This window comes from Rhinoraja longicauda, chromosome 6 (genome assembly GCF_053455715.1).
Source record: "Rhinoraja longicauda isolate Sanriku21f chromosome 6, sRhiLon1.1, whole genome shotgun sequence".
Lineage (NCBI taxonomy): Eukaryota > Metazoa > Chordata > Chondrichthyes > Rajiformes > Arhynchobatidae > Rhinoraja > Rhinoraja longicauda.
Genome location: NC_135958.1, coordinates 56000465 through 56027135, shown reverse-complemented (window position 1 = coordinate 56027135; position 26671 = coordinate 56000465).

Below are 26671 nucleotides of genomic sequence, written 5' to 3'. Positions count from 1 at the left end.
AGAAGTATTAACTGGCATATTCATGAAAGGAAGACAGCATAGGTGTACAGAAATGCTTGACTTTTCCCACAGAACTTTGCTTGCTAGACCCTGAACCGCTGCTCAAATTTTCTTCAGCTTGGTCACAGATGGCGAAGGGATGTATGGGGATCGCTGGTCGACAAGGACTCGGTGGGCCTGTTTCCACGCTTTATCTCCAAACTAAGCTAAACCCCCCTCTGTGTGGAAATCAATCGGCTCGGCTCTCTTTTTTGACACCACCATATGTGATCTTATGACTGTGATTTTCATGGTCCTCTCTCTTGATTTGATGATTAAATCTGGCAGCTAGGCTTAGTCAGCACTTTGAGTTTGACTTTCAACCCAGAGTCCTATCCAAATTCGACACGGCTAAAATTTCTTGAGTTATTCCAAGAGTCCACATTTTCCGGATCAGCAATTTAGTTTAGTTTAGAGATACAGCGTGGAGATAGACCCTTCGGCCCACTGAGTCCATGCCGACCAGCTATTGCCCATACACTAATTCTATCCTATACACCAGGGACAATTTACAGAACCAATTAACCTCCAGACATGCACATAGACACAAAATGCTGGAGAAACGCAGCGGAACAGGCAGCATCTCTGGAGAGGAGGAATGGGTGACGTTTGAGGTCTAGACCCTTCTTCAGCCCAGCATCTGCAATTCCGTCCTGCGTCTTTGGGATGTGGAAAGGAAGTGGAGCAACCCGAGGAAACCCACACGGTCACTGGGAGAACGTGGAAACTCCACACAGACAGCACCCGTCGACAGCATCGAACCAGGGTATCTGACGCTATAAGGCAGCGACCCTACCGCTGCGACACTGTGCCACCGATGTAAAGCAATGTTTAGTTTAGTTTTGTTTATTGTCACATGTACCAAGATACCACTGGGTGGCGCCATCAGCGAAGGGAGCCTCGCCAACGATATGTCTTTTAATCTTTTTTGTTATTATTTGGTGTGTTTTAAAAAGTTTATGTTGATGTTCTCTGGTTTGTTTTATGTGGGGGAGAGGGTCAGGGGAAACTTTTTTTCAACCCCTTACCTTGCCGGAGATGCGATTGTTTTCCGGATCGTATCTCCGGTCGCTCTGCGACCTAACATCATGGAGTTGGCGGCCTTGCTCGAGACTGACTTTGAGCCCCACAGCGAGGCCGTGGACTTACCATCGGAGCCTGCGATCCCTTGCCTGCGATCCCTTGCCAACCGCGGCCTGCGGATTTCAAAATCGAGGAGTTCGCAGTCTCGGGTAGAGACTGATGTCGGGAAGCTCCAAAGTCGCAGGAGATTCGAGCAACCCCGACCCGGGGTCCGATCGCCAGGCACGGGGGAGCTGAGATACCCCCGATGTGGGAGCTTGAACGCCCCAACACGGAGGACCCGACCGCCAACTACGGGAGGCAATATCGCCCTGTCAACGGAAGGCTCGAGGCCCCCGACTGCGGGAGGACAAAGAAGGGAAGAGATTGAACTTGTTTTCTCCTTCCATCACAGTGAGGAATGCAGAGGAGTCACTGTGGTGGATGTCCATGTTAAAATGTATTTTGTGTGTTTTGGTGCTTTTTATTGGTATGACTGTATGGCAAATGAAATTCCTCGTATGTTGCAAAACATACTTGGCTAATAAAGCTAAATAAAATGATTATGAATATGATTATGATACAGTGTGAAGCTTTTTGTTGCGTGTTATCCAGTCAGCGGAACGACAACACATGATTATGATCAAGCCGCCCACAGTGTACAGATACATGATGAAGGGAATAACATATAGTGCAAGATAATGTCCAGTAAAGTACGATTAAGAATAGTCCAAGGGTCTCCAATGAGGTAGATATTGGCTCAGGACTGCTCTCTAGTTGTTGATAGGATGGTTCTGTTCCCCGATGGCAGCTGGGAAGAAACTGTCCCTGAAATCTGGAGGTGAGCGTTTTCACACTTCTATACCAACAATGTCATCAGTGCATGGATGATAAATGTATTTCCACCGTGAAATGTATCCATTGGAGGCAGCCCCATCTCTGCTCTCCTGCACCAAGCACAGCCCTACAAATGTCATAGAGTCTTTAGACTTTAGATTGTGGCGATACAGCGTGGAAACAGGCCCCTTTGGCCCATCGAGTTCACGCCAACCAGCGATTACCCCATAGCTTAGCACTACCCTACACACCAGGGTCAATTTACTATTTACAGAAGCCAATTAACCTACAAATCTGTACGTCTTTGGAGTGTGAGAGGAAACCAGAGCACCCGGAGAAAATCCATGCGGTCACAGGGAGAACGTACAAACTCCATACAGACAGCAGCCGTAGTCAGGATCGAACCCGGGTCTCTGGCACTGTAAGGCAGCAATTCTACCCCTGCACCACTGTGCTGCCCATAGAGTCCCACAGCATGGGAACAGACCCTTCGTATACATGTCTAATTTACTTTTAAATGCTATTATAGTACCTGCCTCAACTACCTCCTCTGGCAGCTCATTCCATATATCACCACCATGTGGCACAGTGGTGCAGCGTTAGAGTAACTGCCTTATAGCAACAGAGACCGGGGTTCAATCCTGACTTTGACCCACCGAGTCCATGCCGACCAGCGATCCCGTACACTAGCACTATCCTACACACCAGGGACAATTTACAATTTTTACCAAAGCCAATTAACCTACAAACCTGTACGTCTTTGGAGTGTGGGAAGAAACCGGAGCACCCGGGCAAAACTAAGACGGGTAAGGGGAGAATGTACCAACTCCGTACAGATAGCACCCAGGTTCAGGATTGAACCTGGGCCTCAGCCGCTGTAAGGTAGCAAGTCTACTGCTGCTGAACTCCATGCAACCCTTAAATTACCTTCTCAGAAGTGAAATGGAACTAAGTCACCCAAGAAGATTAGACCAATTAGCTTACATATATATCACACATTATCAAAATAATTACTGTTCTAACTTTAGCCTATCCTATTCCATATGTATTGAATTCAATTGTGATTATTTTATTTCACTTCAGTGATATTTATCATCCAAGAATAAATACAACTGCGAATGTTACTGCAATGATAAAATCAATCAACTAATTAAGTTTATTCAAGGAGGTTGGAATAACGTATTTGGTTTGTAAAGCCGTTGGAGTTTTCTCACTAATATATCATTTTAATTTTGCTTACTTGCATTCAAATTTTGTCTGCAGGCAAGAAAGAAATGACCCAAAATGTAAACTAATTTAGGAGAATATGATTAAAATTTGCTCTTATTGACAGATAAGATCAAATTGTTTGGGCGAAATGAGAGGCGGGTGTATAGAGAATGCTGGTGGCAAGGATCTAGTGCATAATGAACCACCCTGCACGAACCATCTCAGTTACAGACTGACTCATTTGCCAAGAGACACAAGTTTTTCATTTGCCAAAGAAGAAAAAAATATTCCAAGCATAATTTCAAGAATGTAGAATGTTCGTTGAAATTAGATCACATCAGGAAGAACAAAAAACTATCTAGGTCACAGCCAAAAGTTAATCCGACTTTGTGGCTACAAAACACATTTTCATGAAAAATGATGCACTGTTAGATATTATCTGGCCTATACTTGATACTCAAATCTCCATTCATCGGACTGTCTCACATTCAACCCCAAATCTTCTCTGTAAATGAAAGATTGTTAGAAAATGTAATAGAGAGACATAAGGGACTACAGCACGGAAACAGGCCCAACATCCATGCTGACCAAAATACTCCATCTAAACCGAATGATCGGGTAGAAGGACAGAGTCTCTTGAACCCGAATGATCGGGTAGAAGGACAGATACCCAGAGTAGGGGTATCGAGAACCAGAGGACACAGGTTTAAGGTGAAGGGGAAAAGATTTAATAGGAATCTGAGGGTTAATGTTTTCACACAAAGCGTGGTGGGTGGATGGAACAAGCTACCAGAGGAGGTAATTGAGGCAGGGACTATCGCAACATTTAAGAAACAATTAGGCAGGTACATGGATAGGACAGGTTTAGAGGAATATGAGCCAAATGCAGGTAGGTAAGACCAGTGTAGATGGGACATGTTGGTGGGTGAGGGCAAGTTAGGCCGAAGGGCCTGCTTCCACACAAAATCACACTATGGCTCAAAGCTAGTCCCATTTTCCTGCATTTGGTCCAAATCCCTCTAATCCTTTCCTATCATTGCACCCGCAATGGCCTTGAAATGTTGTTATTGTACCTGCCTCAACTACCTCCTCTGGCAGTTTATCCCATATGCCCCTCAGATTCCTATTAAATCTTACCCCTCTCATCTTAAACCTTTGTCCTCTGGTTCTTGATTCCCATACCCTGTGTAAAAGACCATGCATTCATTCTATATACTCCCGAAAGATTTTATACTTGTCTATAACATCATCCCCCACCCTCCTGCACTCCAAGGAATAAAGTCCTAGCTTGCCCAATCTCTCCATATAGTTCAGGCACCCACATCCTGGCAATATCCTTGTAAAACATCTCTGCAGCTGAATGAAGGTATCCCAAAAAGCTGGAGTAACTCAGCGGGTCAGGCAGCATCTCAGGAGAGAAGGAATGGGTGATGTTTCGGGTCGAGACCCTTCTTCAGACTGATGTCAGGGGAGGGGGCGGGACAAAGAAAGGATGTAGTTGGAGAGAGGAAGACAGTGGGAGAACTGGGAAGAGGGAGGGGAAAGAGATGGACAGAGGAGCTATCTAAAGTTAGAGAAGTCAATGTTCATACTGCTGGGGTGTAAGCTGCCCAAGCAAAATATGAGGTGCTGTTCCTCCAATTTGCGGTGGACCTCACTATGACAATGGAGGAAGCCAATGACAGAAAGGTCAGACTGGGAGTGGGAGTTGAAGTGCTGAGCCACCGGGAGATCAGGTTGGTTAAGGCAGACTGAGCGAAGGTGTTGAGCGAAACGATCGCTGAGCCTGCGTTTGGTCTCGCCGATGTAGAGAAGTTGACATCTGGAACAGCGGATACAGTAGATGAGGTTGGAGGAAGTGCAGGTGAACCTCTGTCTCACCTGGAAAGACTGTTTGGGTCCTTGGATGGAGTTGAGTTGGAGAGGTAAAGGGACAGTTGTTGCATCTTCTGCGGTTGCAGGGGAAAGTACCTGGGGAGGGGGTGGTTTAGGTGGGAAGGGACGAGTGGACCAGGGAGTTACGGAGGGAACAGTCTCTGCAGAAAGCAAAAAAAGGGAAGAGATGGGAAATGTGGCCAGTATGTGGGATTCCGTTGGAGGTGACGGAAATGTTGGAGGATAATTTGTTGTATACACTGGCTGACGGGGTGGAAGGTGAGGACAAGTGGGACACTATCCTGGTTACGAATGGGGGGAGGGGGAGCAAGAGCGGAGCTGCGGGATATAGAGGAGGCCGTAGTGGGAGCCTCATCTATAATGGAAGAGGGGAAGCCCCGCTTCCTTCCAGCTGAATGACATCTTTCCTGTAGCAGGGTGACCGACACTGAACACAACACTGCAGATGTGTTCTCACCAACGCAATCAAAATGCCTCCCTGTTTTTGAAATCATAGTTTCTGACATTATCTTACAAAATGCTATTTCATTTTGTTTCTTTAAAGAGTTAAATAGCAAACCTGGCAACAGTTGGACAGTGTATCTGGTTAAAACTTGAGGGACACAAAGCTAATGTGGTGAAGCTTCGCCACTGATGGGGCGTTTGGGGAACAGGGGTGGTAATTGCAGCTTTAGATCAGCGCTATAAAGGCCATTGTACATGTTATTGTGCATCCACGTCTAGATTCACAGTTGCACTTCACGCGTGTCAGCATGTTTTATATACTGTGTGTAAGAAGGAACTGCAGATGCTGGTTTACACCAAAGATGGACACAAAATGCTGGAGTAACTCAGCGGGTCAGGCAGCATCGCTGGAGGAAAGGAACAGGTGACGTTTCATCTGACTATTTTTGTTTTATATAATCAATCCTTAAATGCATCGAGCCTCTCGATCATCAGAACAGCACTCCATGTAATCATTTGTCCAATCTCTCACACAATCGACCCAACCCCCCCTCCAAGTATATACTGTACCCCACAAACCCGATCGTGGAACATAGAATAGTAGAGCACAATAACTTGCCCTTCGACCCACATTGTATGTGGTGATCATGATGCCAAGACCATCATGTTTAGTTTGGTATAGAGATACAGCACGGAAACAGGCCCTTCGGCCCATCGAGTCCATGCCGACCAATGATTGTCCTGTACACTTTGTGAGAATGGAAGGAAACCAGAGCACTCGGGGGAAACCCATGTGATCACGGAGCGAATGTACGAATTCTGTACGGACAGGACCCGAAGTCATGATCGAACCCGAGTCTCTGATGCTGTAAGGTAGCAACTCTACCGCCCATTCCTTCTCTCCTGAGATGCTGCCTGACCTGCTGAGTTACTCCAGCATTTTGTGAAATAAATACCTTCGATTTGTACCAGCATCTGCAGTTATTTTCTTATTCTAACTCTACCGCTGCGCCACCGTGCCACCCACATATCTGCACGTCCCTCCATTCCCTGCATTTCCATGTGCCTATCCAGAAGCCTCTTAAATGCCACTATCGTATCTGTCTCAACCACCATTCCTGACAGCGCGTCCCATGTCCCCACCACCCTATCTGTAAAAAAGTTGCCCCCATACATCTCCTTTAAACTTTGCCCCTCTTAACTGAAAGCTATGCCCTCCATAATTAGCATCCATAACTAATACTCAAGTCTTTCAAACCACGATTGTTGCCGAGTATCCCTCAAAGTCTTCCATAATCCTGATGTTTGCATGCTTTCAGTAGATAGCTCTGGCTCAGGAGGTGTCCAATACACATGTGAACTCAGGAAATTATCACGCCGGAGATTTTGCTTTATTATCACAATTCTTTTATGGATCATGATATCTATTTCTTCCTTTCACAATCAGGTGTGGAAATCCTTTCCAAATGTACAGTGAGTGTGGGTTTCTGCTAACCCAGATCGTAGTTGATACCACTGTGCCAGCTACACTACTTCCTGCTTTATTGTTGCCCACTTCCTGGCTTTGCTTGCTTCCCTTACCTATTAACAAGTTCCTCAGCATGATCTGGCTTCTCACCAGTTCAGTTCCCCACTACATCCATACCATCTACTATAGACTCTTGACTTCACATTCACATATACCTGCTATCCATGCATGATGGACAAGAGTTATATTTTAGCTTAGTTTAGAGGCACCACATGGAAACAGGCCCTTTGGCCCACTGAGTCCGCGACGATCAGCCAGCGATCACACGTACACTAGTTCTATCCTACACACTAGTGACAATTTACGGAGGTCAATTAACCTACAAACCTGCACGTCTTTAGAATGTGGGAGAAACCGCAGCACCCGGAGAAAACCCACGCGGTCACAGGGAGAACGTACAAACTCCGCACAGACAGCACCCGTAGTCAGGATCAAACCTGGGTCTCTGGTGCTGTAAGGCTGCAACTCTACTGCTCCATCGGTGTGCTGCCCCTATTACTGCTATGTTTTGGTTGAGCAAGGGTCCCGACCCGAAACGTTGCCTACTCCTTCTCTCCAGAGATGCTATTTGGCCCGCTGAGTTACTCCAGCATTCTGTGTAATCCAGCATCTGCAGTTCCTTCCAAACACAAAAGTGAAGACAGACACACAGTGTTGGAGCAACTCAGCGGGTCAGGCAGCATCACTGGAGAAATAGGATGGGTGGTGTTTCAAGTCGGAACCCTTCTTCAGACTGTATGTTAAAGTGTATGTGAGTATATCAAGCTTTGTAAGTGACAGGGCAAGTTGGTACAACTATAAAATCGATGATATCGAGCTTTAGATTACAAAGGAAGATCTATTAAATGTTTATATATCACATTTAAAGCATTAACTGAGATTTTTATCCCCAACTGAATACCTCAAGTTAGAAAGGATGTCGAGGCTTTGGAGAGGATGTAGAGAAGATTTATTACACAGAGGGCAGTGTAGACAAATGTTCTTACTTGGAAAGACCAACAAAGATTTTTGTTTCCTTCTGGCAGACATTAACAGTAGGAGTAATCAAGAATGCCCAGATTTGACAGGGTCTTGCTAAAATATAGAGAGAAAATTTGTTTCCACTGGGGTTTGCGTGAGATGCTGGTTTAAGCTCATTGCAAAAGGTTCTAAGTTGGTTCTTTTGTTAAAGTAATGTAGATCTGGTTCGAGGCAGTGGTAGCTGCATTAATTTTTCCGTTTAATTTTCCCCAAATGCTTCTCAAAGCAAATAGGGATTAGAAGGGTCTCGACCCGAAATGTCACTCATTCCTTCCATTCAGAGATGCTGCCTGTCCTGCCGAATTACTCCAGCATTTTGTATCTATCTAGGGTTTAATAAAACATAGAACAGTGCAGAAGGTAGACACAAAGTGCTGGAGTGACACATAGGGTCAGGCAGCATCTCTGGAGAAAACAAATGGGTGACGTTTCGAGTCAGAACCCTTCGTCAGACGGAAAGGTCAGGACGGGAACTGGTGGTAAAAAGAGGCCAGAACATAAATGTCCTGGACATAGAACAGTACAGTGTGACAATTGGCCCTTCAGCCCACAATGTTTGTGCCTGATGTAGTTAAGCCGTGTGATCTAAAGATTGGGAACAGTTGAAGAATGAGAAGCCTGGAGAAGTGCTGTCTCCCTTCTTTATCTTGAAGATAGACTTCAATGCAACACAAAACATAACAGAGGGGGGTTGGTTGGCTGATGGTTGGCCAATGGCCAGAGGTCTAAAGACAAAGAGTGTGAGATAAGGAGATGAGGATAAAAGAGGTGTGAAATGTGAAGCCAGATGAAGGAATATAGGCAGAAGGGAGATGGGGGGGTGGGGATAGGTACACATCCAGGTGGTGCACAGGGAAAGAGAGGGGGAAAGAAGGGGTGTAGGGGTAAAAGGGGTATTTGTGGGTTAATTACCTAAAATTGGAGAATTCCATTTTCATACCATTGGATTGCAAGCTACTGGATCTCAACTGCAATCAGTCTGTAGAAGGGTCTTAATCCAAAACATTGCCTACCCACATTCTCCAAAGATGCTGCCTGTCTCACTGTGTTACTCCAACACTTTGTGTCTTTCTTTGTAAATTAGCATCTGCAGTTCCTTGTGTCTAATAAGGGTTAATAAAGTCTCTTAATAAAATCCTATTCTGCCAGGAGTATAAATGTACCACTTTATTAAGCATACTTAATCATGCTTACTATGTTTTGCCTAATTCTCTGATGAAAGCATGGTTTTTAATAAGGCAAACTGGTATTCTGGGAATTCTATAGTTAGTGGAAGGATTAATTATTAAATGGAAATCAATCCTAAGATATAAACAATAAGCTATTCAAAGTCATTTAATCAGCGCAAGGACATGTTTTTCAATATGCAGCAAATGGTCTGATGTGAATATTCCCGCTTACCTCATTACAAGAAGGAGAGGGTGCAGAAGAGGTTTAGCAGAATGCTGTCTGGATTAGAGGGTTTTTGAGCTATCAAGCGAGGTTGGACAAACTTGGGTTGTTTTCTATGGGGCGTCAGAGGCAGAGGGAAGATTTGATAGATGATTATAAAATGATGAGGTATAGCTTCGGTAGATGATCAAAATCGGTTTCCCAGAAAGGGAATATCAAAGACGCGTGGACAGAGAATGAAGGTTAGAGGGGGAAGAAAGCAAAGTGGGAGAAAGGCTTATGATGAAAGATTGAATAATATAGACAAATTTGAAAATTCATTTTATTATTATTTAAGCTATAGAAATTTTAGCATTAAAAAATAATGACAAATAACATGATTTCCCAGTGCCAAGTAACATTCTACATCAAGAATTGTATCCTGTTAACTGGCCAGATTGGAGAGTTCCATGGGAAGATATAAAATATTTGTGTGATTGATTGATTTGTTGAAAGACGCAGCATGGAAACAGGCTCTTCGGCCCGCCGAGCCTACGCTTGAGTAAACTCATTCACACTAGGTCTATGTTATCCCTCTTTCGCATCCACTCCATGCACACCAGAGGCAATTTACAGAGGGCCAGTTAACCTACAAACCCGCACGTCTTTGGGATGTGGGAGGAAACTGGAGCACCCGGAGGAAACTCTCGTGGCGACAGGGAGAACGTGCAAACTCCACATAGACAGCACTCGAGGTCAGGATTGATCCCGGGTCTCTGGCACTGTGAGGCAGCAGCTGTGCTTGTCGTATCACTTGGTGTTTCCTTCAGAGTCAGAAGGACGATATTTTGTTTAAATTCGAAAGCTCTTGCATTCAGATGCACTTATTGTAAGCAGCTACTGTACATTTTTCAAACTAAAGTTAAAAGCTCAGAAGCACTTCATTTATCAAGGCGCCACAGTTTAATCGCAAGGGTAGTGCACAATGAGTTGATCATCGGGAAGACATTCAGTGTTGACATCCCCGACAGAGAGGATTGCACACCCTGTGGAGGAACCGGGTATCACGGGCAACCACCCCTGGATTTTCCACCTTAACCATGTATGTCCCACAGGCTGCTATCATTTCACAGTGTACTGTAATTATAGCAATCACTGATAACTTCACTATGATTTGTGGAATTCCCTTGGCCTTTATTTACGGCGCAGGTAGAGCTGCTGCCTCACAGCGCCAGAGATGCGGGTTCGATCCTGATTTTGAGCGCTGCCTGTGTGGAGTTTGCACGTTCTCCCGGTGACCGTGTGAGTTTCCTCTGGGTGCTCCGGTTTCCTCCCACATCACAAAGGCGTGCAGGTTTGTAAGTTAATTGGCCTCTGTAAAACAAAGTGCCCTCATTGTGTAGGAAGTGGATGAGGAAGTGGGATACCATAGAACTAGTGCACATGGCTGATCGATGGTCGGCGTGGACGAGGTTTAATGAAGGGCCTGAATCAATGCTGTAACTCTGAACTAATCTAAATTACCCTTTCACACACCTCACCAGCTTTGCAATCATGACCCTAAAAAAGACAAATTTCACCCTCTCTTTGGATGAAACCTTCTCCAGAGTGTTTCCCAAGCAATGGTAACAAAGGCGGCCATGTTTTTGGAGTATTGAGTGCAGTTCTGGTTGTCCCATTACAGGAAGGACGTGGGGGCTTTGGAGATGGTGCAGAAAAGGCTTACCAGAATTCTTCCTGGATTAGAGAGTATCAGTTCTGAGAAGAGGTTGGACAGACTGGGATTGTTTTTTCTGGAGCCTTGGAGGTTGAGGGGAGAGTTGATGGAAGTTTATCAAAATGATGAAAGGCATAGATACGGTAGACAATCAGAACCTTTTTTCCCCGTGGTGGAAATGTCAGGGATTAGAGGGCATGGCTTTAACGTGTGGGGGGTAAATTTAACAGAGAGGTGCAAGGCACTTTTTTTTTTACACAGAGCATGGTGGGGGCCTGGAACGTATGGCCGGGTTGGCGGTCGAGACAGGTACAATAGTGGCATTTAAGAGGCTTTTCGAGTGGCACATGGATATACAGGAAATGGAGGGATATGGATCATGTGCAGGCAGATGAGATTAGTTTAACTTGACATCATGTAAGGCACAGACATTCTGGGCTGAAGGGCCTGTCCCTGTGCTGCACTGTTCTCTGTTCTATGTTTGCTCACCCCTGGAGGGTACAGATTAAAACGGTCACAGTGGCGCAGCGGTAGAGTTGCTGCCTTACAGCGAATGCAGCGCCGGAGAACCGGGTTCAATCCCGACTACGGGTGCTGTCTGTACGGAGTTTGTACGTTCTCCCCGTGATCTGCGTGGGTTTTCTCCGAAATCTTTGGTTTCCTCCCACACTCCAAAGACGTACAGGTTTGTAGGTTAATTGGCTTGGTAAATGGAAAAATTGTCCCTAGCGGGTGTAGGATAGTGTTAATGTGCTGGGATCGCTGGTTGGCGCGGACTCGGTGTGCCGAAGGGTCTGTTTCCGTGCTGTATCTAAACTAAACGAAAAACAACACACGCGTCAGAAAGTAGAAACGGTAAACATAAAAGAATCTGGGAAAATATAATCTGGTTGGAAAATATGCCCCAAAATATACCAACTGCTGTCTTTATAAGCACTTCCATTGAGATTGCCATTTTGGTATGACTTAGGGTGTCTAGGAGATTTAGTTTAGTTTTTTAGTTTAGAGATACAGCGTGGAAACAGGCCTTTCAGCCCACAGAGTCCGCACAAAAACCAGTGATCCCCGCACACTAACACAATCCTACACACACTAGGGACAATTTACATTTTATACCAAGCCAATTAACCTACAAACCTGTACGTCTTTGCATTGTGGGAGGACACCGAAGATCTCTGAGAACACCCACGCAGGTCACGGAGAGAACTTACAAACTCTGTACAGACACAGCACCCTTAATCAGGATCGAACGTCTGGCGCTGTAAGGCAGCAACTCTACTGCTGAGCCACTGTGCTGACATGAATGGGAGACGTTTCGGGTCGAGACCCTTCTTCAGACTGAAGAAGGGTCTCGACCCGAAACGTCGCCCATTCCTTCTCTCCTGAGATGCTGCCTGACCTGCTGAGTTACTCCAGCATTTTGTGAATAAATACCTTCGATTTGTACTAGCATCTGCAGTTATTTTCTTACACTACTGTGCTGACATGAAACAGTAACTGCTCCAAGCCCTATTCAGGATGGAAAAAAATGATCACTCAGGATTTAATCATGACACTAAATGTTAAAAGACACAAATTTATCTAGCTGATGAAATTGATAATACCCAATGAATAAAATCAACATATTCCACTTAACTGTAAGAAGTCATGTCCCTCTATTTACTTGTGTCATATTAGCATCCAAATGAGTGTGTCTAAATTCATCTCTGTCCAATTTTATTCGAGCTTTTAATCTGTCAATGCCTAAGCTAAAATAATAAATAATTATTAGTGGAGTGGTATTTCAGAATTGCCTGAACTATATTAAAAATGGGAGATTGGGGGCAATAAAATATCATCATTAATTGTAGATTGATGTCATAAAAAACTTATATCGTTGTATGGTGATTTGAATTGACATGTACAGCAAAAGAATTGCAAGACTGCAAATAACAGGCATTGGTGATACCCTACTGGAATAAATCCAGCTATGACCCCCTGACATTAAGTGGCATGAACATTACTGAATCCCCTACTATCAATAACCTGGGGGTTGGCCTTGACCAGAAATAACAGGAGTAGCCAGATACAAAAGAGAGGCACAAGAGAATAACTCAGCAGGTCAGGCAGCATCTCTGGAGACAAAGGATGGGTGAGTTTCGGGTCAGGCTCCGTCTTCAATTGGGTTGGGAGGAAGAGGAGGAGGTGAAGAGTTGGAGGCGAGAAAAGACCGGGACCAAAAAGGGCCAGCCACAAATGACCTCAGGCAGGGCTTTGCCTGGCAGGACCATTGTTGTCTCGGGAAGGAGTGATCTCAAGAGAAACAATGTGGAGAACTGTGGAACTGGTAAAACGACTAGGGAGGAGGAAGGGGGCAAGGAGGGAGGGGGGAGGGAAGTATGAGATGAAGATATTAAAATTTTAGAATTCAATGTCCATACCGCTGGGTTTAGTTTAGTTTAGTTTAGAGATACAGCGCAGAAACAGGCCCTTCGGCCCATCATGCCCGCACCGACCAGCGATCCCCACACATTAACACTATCAGCGAGTTCGGTATTACAATTGCCCATGCCCAGGTCATGGGACATTCGGATAAACATTCTCACCAGCTGAGCTACTGTGTGTATACAGACCTTCGTTTCATACGTATTTTCCAATTTTGCTTCTTCGAGGTAAGAAAATACTGCTCAAAACTATTAACTAGGTGTATTTATGGTTCATTTGTACAAAACTATGATGATTTTGATGGTTTAATTGGCTTTTCCTTGGTCGCTTGCTAGCCCGCTTCGGTGAGTGAGCGAGATCGTGACGATTAATAACAACCATTTTTTATTGTTTTTGTTTTTTTGGGGGGGGGGGGAGAATGAAATGAAATGTATGATTTCTATAACTATCAATAGATAATAAGAAAAGTATTTGTGTGGTTTTCACCTCTTACTGTACTAGTCCATGGCCACGGCCTGTATGCACGTTTGTTGACTTCCGAATGAGTTCTGCATGTACATGTGTAAGTAAAGTTGTGTGGTCCAAACCTTAGTCCCAAGTCTCCTCTGTCTCATGTCTCTTCATGTCTCTTCTGCTTCCCATTACATTGGATAATTTTAATCAGTATTTGACATTCTAATTTTCAGTTATAATCTTGTGATCATATAAATTAGTTCAATATACCTGCAACATTTTCTTTTGCATTGTAAATTGTACTGGTATGTAATGGACAGGCTTACAGATCGTGATTTGATAAGGTCCACGCAGCCGAAACAGATAATAAATAAATGCCCAGCACTGAGATGCATTCTCGACTGCACAGAGATGTTTATTGAACGACCACGGCATCGGCAGTTGCAGGCTTTGACATGGTCTGACTACATGAAACACAACACTGTGAAACTATTGGTTGGAATTGCACCCAAACGGCATGATCACATTCTTATCAAAAGCTTGGGGTGGGTGATCATCTGATACACACATTGTTAGGAAGAGTGGATTTTTGAACTTAGTTGATCTTGGGGATTGCATAATGGCGGATACAGGATTTCCCATTCAAGAAGACTTGATGTTTCGCCAAGTGTATTTAGAGATCCTCCCCTTCCAGCGGCGGTTATCAGCAAATGACCAGAGAAAAAGTACACAAAACGAAGAAGGTTGCCAATGTCCACATTCATGTTGAACTAAAGGTTCTAACCTTTAGAACTCATGTTGAACTAAATGTTGAACTAGGTCGTCTAAAGTGGTTTAACATCCTGAGAAACACTTTACCCATCACTTTAGTTCCGCATATTGATGATATTTTCACCGTCTGTGCAGCATTATGTAATTTGCTGCCTCCATGGGTGTGTAAATGAGATGTTGTTGCACTTGCAGATCATTTTGATCAGAAGTTCAACTTTATGTTCAACCAGATTTGATATGAACTGAAATCCAGGACTCAATCAGTAAATGTACAGAAGGTCATACCACTCTTAATTTCTTCCATTTCATTTAATCATTTATCAACCATTGTTTCAGTGTACATTAGCCATTAAGTTACATGTATATGTTTAGAAGTAGTTACACAGAGTTCCGCCCAATACGTACACACAGTTTATACAGCGCTGCGTTCGCGATCACTAGCAATGCTCTTTGTTTATCCCAAATGACCTTTGACAAATCCCATGATTCCTTGCGTTTATCGAGATACCAAACTCGCTTATTCTACACACACTAGGGACAATTTACACATACACCAAGCCAAACCTGTACATCTTTGGAGTGTGGGAAGAAACCGAAGATGTTGGAGAAAACTCAAGCAGGTCATGGGGAGAACATACAAACTCCGTAGAGACAGCATCCATAGTCGGGATCGAACCCGGGTCTCCGGCGCTGCAAGCGCTCTAAGGGCAGCAACTCCACTACTGCGCCACCGTGCCGCTACTGGGTTGTAAGCTACCCAAGCTAAATATGAGGTGTTGTTCATCCAATTTGTGTGCAGCCTCCCTCTGGCAATGGAGGAGGCCCAGGCCAGAAAGGTCAGTATAGGATTGAGAAAGATTGTGAAATCGTTGGCAACTGAGAGCAGGTCAGAGGCTAGGGATGCTGCGGTGAATAACTCACCTCCAAACCCATCAAAACCTGTCCAATATCTCTGAGGCTGAAGGCAGGTGTGTGATGGATCATTCTCCACTTGCCTGGTTGAGCGCAGCTTCAACAACATTCAGGAAGCTCGGTACTCGGGGCCACAGTTTAAGAATAAGGGGTAGGCCATTTAGAACGGAGATGAGGGAGAACTTTTTCAGTCAGAGAGTGGTGAAGGTGTGGAATTCTCTGCCTCAGTTCGTTGGATGCTTTCAAGAGAGAGCTGGATAGAGCTCTTAAGGATAGCGGAGTGAGGGGGTATGGGGAGAAGGCAGGAACGGGGTACTGATTGAGAGTGATCAGCCATGATCGCATTGAATGGCGGTGCTGGCTCGAAGGGCTGAATGGCCTACTCCTGCACCTATTGTCTATTGTCTATTGTCTACTAAACATGGACACAGCAATCCGCTTGATAGGCACTGCATCCACCGACATTCAATCACTCCACCATGGATGCACAGTGGCAGCAGTATGAACCCATCCATTGGGGGCATTGCAGCAACCTATCAAGACTCCTTAGACAGCATGGGACAGCACAGTGGTGCAGTGGTGGCGTTGCTGCCTGACAGCGCCAGAGACCCGGGTTCGATCCTGATTACGGCTGCTGTCTTCATGGAGTTTGTATGTTTTCCCTGTGACATCGTGGGCTTTCTCCGGGTGCTCCGGTTTCCTCCCACACTCCAAAGACGTCCAGGTTTATAGGTTAATTGGCTTCGGTAAGTTGTAGAAAAAAAATTGTCCCTGGTGTGTGTAGGTTAACATTATGGGATGATCGCTGGTCAGCGCGGACTCGCTAGGCCAAAGGGCATGTTTCCGCTCTGTATCTCGAAAGTCCAAATTCAAAATTAACCTTTTGGGGATCCAGCATCAGCACTCCAAGTCCCTTTACACCCTCTGTGATGTGAGATTAAACTGTCAATGAGTCAAAATGCTGGAACTCCCTCCGAACAGCACTGAGAGAATATCCACACCTGAAGTACTGCTGCAGTTCGAAAAGGAAGCTAAGCACTACCTATCTTCCCAACCGCAACAAGGACAATGCAATGCTGGCTCTGTCTGCAAAGCCCACATCCTCTGAATGAATATCAAAAATGGTGATATTATTGCAAGGGTGTCGATTCATTCATTGGGAATACACGGCCCCTCATTCATTATTTACCAAGATAAATTTCATGCTAAAGATAGACACAAATTGCTGGAGTAACTCAGCGGATGAGGCTTCATCTCTGGAGAAAAAGGATAGGTGACGTTTCCGGTCAGGACACAACTTCAGACTGATTGTAGGGGGGGGGGGGGGAACTGAAGTCTAGAAAAGACCAGGGCAAATAACAGCTGGCAACAACCTACATCAGGCAGGGTGGTTCCCTGATAGGTAGGCCGATTGTTGGCTAGGGTTTCCAAAAAGCCAACGGTTGGCTATGTTATCAGTTGTCGGTCCTGATTCGTCCTGGTCTTTTCTTGCTTCCAGTTCCTGAAAAGGAATAGGTAACGTTTCGGGTTGAGATCCTTCTTCAGACTGGTCAGTGTGGGATTGGGAAGGAAAACTGCTGAAGGACTCAGGCAGCATCTGTGGAGGCTGGAGGATGGTCGACGTTTGGGATGGAGACCCTGCATCAAGACTGAGAGTGTAGAGGGGAGATTGCCAGCATAAAGATGTTAGAGCTGTCACATCATCTAATGTGGAAACAGGCCCTTTGGCCCAACTCCTCCATGCCAGCCAAGATGCTCCAGCTAAGCTTTTGATGATTGAACTGATTGAAATATACAACACAGCAACAGACTCTTAGGACCACCAAGTCCATACCGAATATCGAACATTTGTTCATAATGAATGAGTGTATCCTGAACCATCTGACATGTTGTAGATATGTATGGGCCTGCGCCTTGGAAAAATGTAGAGGTTTTGCTGTCAAATTGTGCATTTGTATTTGTGATATGATGTATTGTGAACACATCAGCTGCAAAGGGGTTTCCATGGAGGGTGGGTGAGGGTTATTTTTGTTGTTATATATAAAAAACAAAATGGAGGGGAATGCAATGCATTACATCATTCGTATTGTATCTTTCCTTCAATAACAATAAATATTTAAAAAAAGAAATATACAACATAGCAACAGACTCTTAGGCCCACCAAGTCCATACCGAATATCGAACACTTGTTCACACCAGTTCTATGTTATCCCAATTAGCCAATTAACCTGCAAACCTGCATGTCTTTAGGATATGGGAGGAAACCGCACACAGTCACAGGGAGAATGTGCAAACTCCACACAAAGAGCACCTGAGATTAGGATTGAACCCACGTCTCTGGTAATGTGAGGCAGTGGCTCTACCAGCTGCACCACCTCTCAAAGCTAGTCCCATTTGCCCGCCTTTGGCCCATACCCCTCTAAACCTTTCCTATGCAGGTATCTATCTAACTGCCTTTTAAATTGGGCCAAATAATGGTCCAAATAAGAGAGGCAGGGGGGTGGAGTAGAGAGAAAATACCGCCCAACTTTATTTCCAAGGTGCAGGAAGGAATTGCAGATGCTGGTTTAAACCGAAGATAGGCACAAAACCTTGGTGTAACTCAGCGGGTCAGGCAGCATCTCTGGAGAAAAAGAATTGGTGACGTTTCGGGTCGAGACCCTTCTTCAGACTCTTTTCCAAGGTTTTCTGCAAACATTTGGGTTTCAGTTTGCAGGATTTTAGAAGATATCTTAAACATTCTATTCCTTGTCACATTTTTAAAAATTGTAAAGTTATGAACTGGAGAGGTTTGAAGAATTAACTTGGGAATATTTAGAGCATCATTATTGTGATGAAAGAGACAGCAAGCTGCCTTTGTGTTTTAAATTAAAATAAAATTATGTCTTCTTACAAATATGCATTAGCATCAGTGTTATTTTTAATTGAACTATTAAATCTTAAATCTTAAAATTACCATAGTTCTAAAATATGTATTGACTTGAGCGATTTAACAATCAGCATTTAGTCAAAATCACCAATAAAACATTCATAAACTAAATACATCAGTAAGATTGATTCTTATTTTCAGCAGGATTTTCTGTTATGCTGTAAAATAATGATGTTATATTGTGGCTGATGATGACTACGCAGCAGAAAAAGAAAAAATGCTTGTAAGTTAAAGACAGATGCTCCCAATTATCATTCAATAGACAATAGACAATAGGTGCAGGAGTAGGCCATTCGGCCCTTCGAGCCAGCACCGCCATTCAATGTGATTATGGCTGATCATTCTCAATCAGAACCCCATTCCTGCCTTCTCCCCATACCCCCTGACTCCGCTATCCTTAAGAGCTCTATCTAGCTCTCTCTTGAATGCATCAGAGAATTGGCCTCCACTGCCTTCTGAGGCAGAGAATTCCACAGATTCACAACTCTCTGACTGAATTTTTTTTTCCTCATCTCCGTTCTAAATGTCCTACCCCTTATTCTTAAACTCTGGCCCCTGGTTCTGGTCTCCCCCAACATTGGGAACATGTTTCCTGCCTCTAACGTGTCCAACCCCTTAATAATCTTATACGTTTCGATAAAATCCCCTCTCATTCTTCTAAATTCCAGTGTATACAAGCCTAGTCGCTCCAGTCTTTTAACATACGACAGTCCCGCCATTCCGGGAATTAACCTAGTAAACCTACGCTGCACGCCCTCAATAGCAAGAATATCCTTTCTCAAATTTGGAGACCAAAACTGCACACAGTACTCCAGGTGCGGTCTCACTAGGGCCCTATACAACTGCAGAATGATTCAGAATCGATACCAGCTTTTACTTGCCATGGTTACCATTGGAAGTGACTCTGTCATGGCATTGTATACTCTAAAGAATCATGTACTAAACTGGTCCTTGTAACAATGCACTAGCTATTACATAAATAGCTTTTGTTCAATAACCGTCAAATAAAAGTGTAAGTAAATCACACAAAATACAAAGAGTTCGATATGCCTGCTGACATCTATAAAATTCATTAAGACACAAAGGGTGTGAACTCAAATGTTACTGGGCTGTTCCATGTTGTCATAGATAATTGTTGAATTCAGTGGTGTTAGTATCCATTTTGTCAGCAAATTATTTTCTGAAGAATTCTCTTCAATTGCACTTTATCAAATCTTTTGAGTCAGTCGTAAGGCAAAAGAATGTCCCCTGAATACTGAAGATTACCATTATGCCTTACAGAGACACAAACGATCAATCTCTCTGATTAGAAAGTGAGATGTTGGGATGATTTATAAGCTTCTTTTATAAACAATCCCTGTTCCAGATGTACACTGGCCCCATCCCCGAACTCCATCTCCGCTACATCGACGACTGCATTGGTGCTACCTCTTGCACCCATGCAGAACTCACTGATTTCATACACTTCACCTCCAATTTCCATCCTGCCCTTAAATATACCTGGACTATCTCTGACATCTCCCTCCCGTTTCTGGACCTCACCATCTCCATCACAGGAGGCAGACTAGTGACGGACATTTACTACAAACCCACCGACTCGCACAGCTATCTGGACTACACTTCTTCCCACCCGGTCCCCTGCAAAAAGTCTATCCCCTACTCCCAATTCCTCCGTCTACGCCGCATCTGCGCCCGGGATGAGGTGTTTCACACTAGGGCTTCCGAGATGTCCTCGTTCTTCAGAAAACGGGGCTTCCCCTCCTCCATTATAGATGAGGCTCCCACTAGGGTCTCTTCTACATCCCGCAGCTCCGCTCTTGCTCCCCCTCCCCCCACTCACAACAAGGACAGGATCCCCCTCGTTCTCACCTTCCACCCCACCAGCCAGCGGATCCAACATATCATCCACCAACATTTCCGTCACCTACAACGGGACCCCACCACTGGCCATATCTTCCCATCCCCTCCCCTCTCTGCGTTCCGCAGAGACCTTTCCCTCCGTAACTCCCTGGTCCACTCGTCCCTTCCTACCCAAACCACCCCAACCCCGGGCACTTTCCCCTGCAACCGCACGAGATGCAACACCTGTCCCTTTACCTCCCCCCTCAACTCCATCAAAGGACCCAAACAGTCTTTCCAGGTGAGACAGAGGTTCACCTGCACCTCCTCCAACCTCATCTATTGCATCCGCTGCTCTAGATGTCAACTTATTTATATCGGCGAAACCAAACGCAGGCTCGGCGATCGCTTCGCTGAACACCTGCGCTCGGTCCGCATTAACAAAACTGATCTCCCGGTGGCCCAGCACTTTAACTCCCCCTCCCACTCCCAGTCTGACCTCTCTGTCATGGGCCTCCTCCAGTGCCATAGTGAGGCCCACCGGAAATTGGAGGAGCAGCACCTCATATTTCGCCTGGGCAGTTTGCAGCCCGGTGGTATGAACGTCGACTTCTCCAACTTCAGATAGCTCCTCTGTCCCTCCCTTCCCCTCCTCCTTCCCAGTTCTCCCTCTATCTTCCTGTCTCCACCTATATCCTTCCCTTGTCCCGCCCCCCCGACATCAGTCTGAAGAAGGGTCTCGACCCGAAACGTCACCCATTCCTTCTCTCCCGAGATGCTGCCTGACCTGCTGAGTTACTCCAGCATTTTGTGAATGAATAGGTGATGTTCCAGGTCGGGAACCTTCTTCAGACTGATTGTGGTTGGGGGAGGGGAAGAGACAAGAGGCAGGACAAAGTGTGCATAAGGACAAAGGGGGTTTTGTTAGGCAGATAACGGTTGGATGAAAGGCCAAGATAAAAACAGAAGGTGTGAGGCAGCATTGAGGAGTTGCAAATTGTGAAGTCAGAGGAAGGAATGTGGGAGGGGGAAATAGGTGTAAGCCCAGATGGGGCAGAAGAGAGGGGGGGGGGACGAAAGGGAGGGGGGGGGGGGTGGGGTAGAAAGGACATGGGGGGCTGTTAGAAGTCACCAAAAATTTGAGAGTTCAGTGTTCATACTGTTGAGTTGTGAGCTACCCATGCGAAATACGAGGTGCTATTCCTCCAAAGTGCATGTGGCCTGCCTCTTGCAATGGAGGAACCTGACCTCATCCCTTTAATGATCTCAAAGTGTGTGAGCATGTGCATTGTGTGCACTCATGTGTTCCTGTCTTGTGATAACTTTTCATTCATTTCTTGTCCTTCGCTCATCTTTCTAGTTCATGTAATATTTGAAGGATGTTGGGCTGGAAAATCAAGAGTCACGTCAAGTGGGTTTAATTGCCATATGTACCGAAAACAGAGCAACCCTGATTTGCAGCAGCATTCCGGGTCTGTTAATACAGTACTCATAGACATAATAAGCAAAAAACAAAGTTCAATAAATTTAAAAATAACGATATTAGCGCACAACAAAATCCGAAAGTCCCCAGTGCCACCAAGACAGTTGATAGCTTGTAGTTTAGTTGGCATTTAAGGTCATAAGGTCATAAGTGATAGAAGTAGAATTAGGCCATTCGGCCCATCAAATCTACTCTGCCATTCAATCATGGCTGATCTATCTCGCCCTCCTAACCCATTCTCCTGCCTTCTCCACATAACATCTGACACCTGTATTAATCAATAATTCCATCTATCTCTGCCTTACAAATATTTCCACTGATGGCTTCCACAGCCTTCTGTGGCAACGAATTCCATAGATTCACCACCCTCTGACTAAAGACATTTCTCCTCATTTCCTTCCTAAAAGAACATCCTTCAATTCTGAGGCTACGACCTCTAGTCCTAGGTTCTCCCACTGGTGTAAACATCCTCTCCACATCCACTCTATCCAAGCCATTCACTATTCTATACGTTTCAATGAGGTCCACCTCATTCTTCTAAACTCCAGGATGTACTGGCACAGTGCCGGCAAACACTCATCATAGGTTAACCTTCTCATTCCTGTAGTGTTCAAGAGACTGATGGTTGCTGAGAAGAAGCTGTTCCTGAACCTGGAGGTCACAGTTTTCAGACTCTGATACCATCTCCCCAATGCAAGACTGAAGTGAGAGCATGGCCAAGGTGGTGGCAAATTTCATTGCCTCCGGTCTTTTTGTTTTGGTGGCAGAGTTCATGCATTCAGTTTTAAAATTCTATGGCCTCAGAACCTTGTGAAAGAACTTGTGTGTGTGTGCGTGCGTGCGTGCGTGTGTGGGTGTGTATGTGTGTGTGTGTGTGTGTGTGTGTGTGTGTGTGTGTGTGTGTGTGTGTGTGTGTGTGTGTGTGTGTGTGTGTGTGTGTGTGTGACAGAATTTCTTTAGTTTAGTTTAGTTTATTAAAGGTACCAAGGTACAGTGCAAAGCTTTTTCTGTTGTGTGCTATCCAGTCAGTGAAAAGACTATATCATATCATATCATATCATATATATACAGCCGGAAACAGGCCTTTTCGGCCCACCAAGTCCGTGCCGCCCAGCGATCCCCGTACATTAACACTATCCTACACCCACTAGGGACAATTTTTACATTTACCCAGCCAATTAACCTACATACCTGTAAGTCTTTGGAGTGTGGGAGGAAACCGAAGATCTCGGAGAAAACCCACGCAGGTCACGGGGAGAACGTACAAACTCCTTACAGTACAGCACCCGAAGCCATCCACAGTGTACAAACACAGGATAAAGGGAATAACGTTCTGTGCAAGGGAAAGTTCAGTGAAGTCCAGTTCAAAGGTCTCCAATGGGGTAGATGGGAAGTCAGGACCACTTTACAGCGGAATCGAAATCAGAAGTGCATGTTTCTTGGTGCAATCTCAACAGCGATTCAGTTTGAGGTTTTAATGCACTATATGTCACAACCTCTGTAACAGAATCTACTTGGCACCCACTGTAATGACTTCAGCTGTGTGGCCCGAATGCGTAACTCACCACTCAATCCATGGATTTGGCAGATCTGGATAGAATCTGTGTGGATGCAGCAATTTCTCATTTTAATGGCTGCAACAGGGAACCAGAGCTGAGAAGCAGAAGCATTATTAAGCAGTATTTTTGTGAGATATTGGAGGGTAAATGAGTAAGTTTGCTTTCAATCTCACATTCCTTCTCTCTCCATCCCTCCCCCACCCTAGTCGTCCAATTAGTTTCACTGTCGTCCTGCTTGGTTTCGCTATTTCACTCGTACTTTCACTCATTCTCACCTTCTCCACAGCCAACTATGGACCATTGTGGGCTCCACCTTTCCTGGATCATCGTTGTGGCCTTGATTTGTCCTTTTGCATACCTTTCATTCATTTGTTCTTTGTATCTCTTTATACTGTATCTCTAGTTCCCTCTCCCCTGACTCTCAGTCTGAGGAAAGGTCTCGATCCAAAATGTCATCTATTCCTTTTCTCCATAGATGCTGCCTAAACTGCTGAGTTACTCCAGCATTTTGTGTCTATCTTCGGTGTAAACCAGCATCTGCAGTTCCTTCCTACACTCCTCCATTTGTTTAACGTTTATGGCTCCTTAAACGGCCAATTGGCACATCTTATTGAGTCAAGTTTCATCAGTCCCCAATATGTTCAAATGGAGATTGAAAGAAAACGCACCAATTTCTCTAAATTGGTTTAATATTACACTCCAATTTTTTTTTAACAGAATTACTGCTTAATAAATCCCTTGTATAAATCTGGGCTTTTTTCCTTTTTATAGGTTATGAGTCTTTTACCCAGTCAGGGAATCAAGAACCATGGGACACAGATTTAAGATGAGAGGGAAAAGATTTAATAGGAACCCGAGGGGCAACTTTTTCACACAGAGGGTGATGGGTATATGGAACACACTGCCAGAGGAGGTAATTGAGGCAGATACTAAAACAGCATTTACAAAACATTTGGACAGGTACGTGGATAGATAAGGTTTAGAGGGATATGGGCCGAGCGCGGGCATGTGGGATTAATGTATATGGGCCATTTTGGTCGTCTTGGGGAAGTTGTGCTGAAGGACCTGTTTCCATGCTTTGTGACTCTATGACCATATGTTGGAACACAGGATATGAAAATATTTCAAGAGAATTAAATTCGTAATAAAGTAACGGTGGAATAGAATGTAAGGAATCAGTATAGGAGTAAAGAGGTTCTTCTGCAGTTGTATAGGGCCCTGGTGAGACCACATCTGGAGTATTGTGTACAGTTTTGGTCTCCTAATTTGAGGAAGGACATCCTTGTAATTGAGGCAGTGCAGCATAGGTTCACGAGCTTGATCCCTGGGATGGCAGGACTGACATATGAGGAAAGATTGAAAAGACTAGGCTTGTATTCACTGGAGTTTAGAAGGATGAGAGGGGATCTTATAGAAACATATAAAATTATAAAAGGACTGGACAAGCTAGATGCAGGAAAAATGTTCCCAATGTTGGGCGAGTCCAGAACCAGGGGCCACAGTCTTAGAATAAAGAGGAGGCCATTTAAAACTGAGGTGAGAAAAAACATTTTCACCTAGAGAGTTGTGAATTTGTGGAATTCTCTGCCACAGAGGGCAGGGGAAGCCAAATCACTGGATGGATTTAAGAGAGAGTTAGATAGAGCTCTAGGGGCTAGTAGAATCAAGGGATATGGGGAGAAGGCAGGCACGGGTTATTGATTAGGGACGATCAGCCATGATCACAATGAATGGCGGTGCTGGCTCAAAAGGCCGAATGGCCTCCTCCTGCACCTATTTTCTATGTTTCTATGAATCAAAACAGATCATTCTGTCCAACTAGTCTCACACAAACCTCCCACTGTTCCAATTATCGCCACACAATTTCTCATCACGTTATTCTATTACTATTACTTTCTCTTTCCTGCACGCCTCAAGCTTTCAGTTCAACAGATTCTGCTTCAACCACTCCACACTTCAGTGAGTTCCACGTTTTAGTATTTCTTCTAATACTATTCTGTGGTTCTGTGCCTTTTTTTTCTTCTGAAACTGCAATCGGATCAAGAAGGTAAATTCTCCCTTTAAATATACAATTCCACCTTGTCAACTAATTCCTTTCATTGCTTTGGGTGACTGAACACCTTCAACCAGTTGAATAGCCCTTATCGTGTTACTGAAGGGCAGAGTTAATAATGAGGTGTACATCACTCCATGCTCAGAGAAACAATTATTGAAGACAAAACTGTTATTTTTGAATTGTATCAGAAAGCTGTGTGGTAATGATGTCAGTGAAAGTAGAATTCTGCTCGTTGCTAACCTTACAACAATTTCTAATCACTTGCTGAACTCATTTGATGACATCTTGACTTTCTATAACATAGAACAGTACAGGAACAGGCCATTCAGCCCACAACGTCCACGTCGAACATAATGCCAAGTCAAACTATTCTCCTCTGCCTGCATGTGGTTCAGATCCCTCCATTCCCTGCACATCCGCGTGCCTATCTAGAAGCCTCTTAAATCCCACAATCGTGTCTGCTTCCACCAGCACATTCCAGGCACCTACCACTCTTTGTGTGGAAAAAAAACTTGCCCTGCACATCTCCTTTAAACTCGCCCCTTCTCACCTTGAAGCTGTGCCCTCTAGTCTTTGACATTTCCACATTGGGAACAATAGTTCTGCACATATGTATTTTGCAAGCACTAAACAACAAAAAAAACATGCAATTGTTAATTCTACTCGCACAAAAAAAAAATGTCATCTTTACTTTCACTTTAAAATTGACCTTTTGGGTTCCTTTTAAATTGGACTCAATGAACTTGGCTAAGTCCTTCACAATTGTCGACCACGACCATCTCTCATTGAACAACAAATAACACGTTTAAAATCCATTGAAATATCACAAAGCCAATGTTGTCCAAATTATTACAATATCCCAAGATGTAATTTTACAATGATCTAGCTTGATACCCAGTTTTTCACCAAAGCAAATAGTAAATACATGAAGCTGAATCTCACCACGTCAAAAAGGCTGTCATCTAAAAAGGAATAAAGCTGCGATGATATGGAAAACTGTTCTGGGAAGCTAAAGCAGCATGGTAATTTATTCCACACAGCTAACAGCCGTGAGGGAGAACAAAACATTTGGGAATTACTGCATTAGAATTTGTTTTTTACTGCAGTTTTCTAGTAATTTGA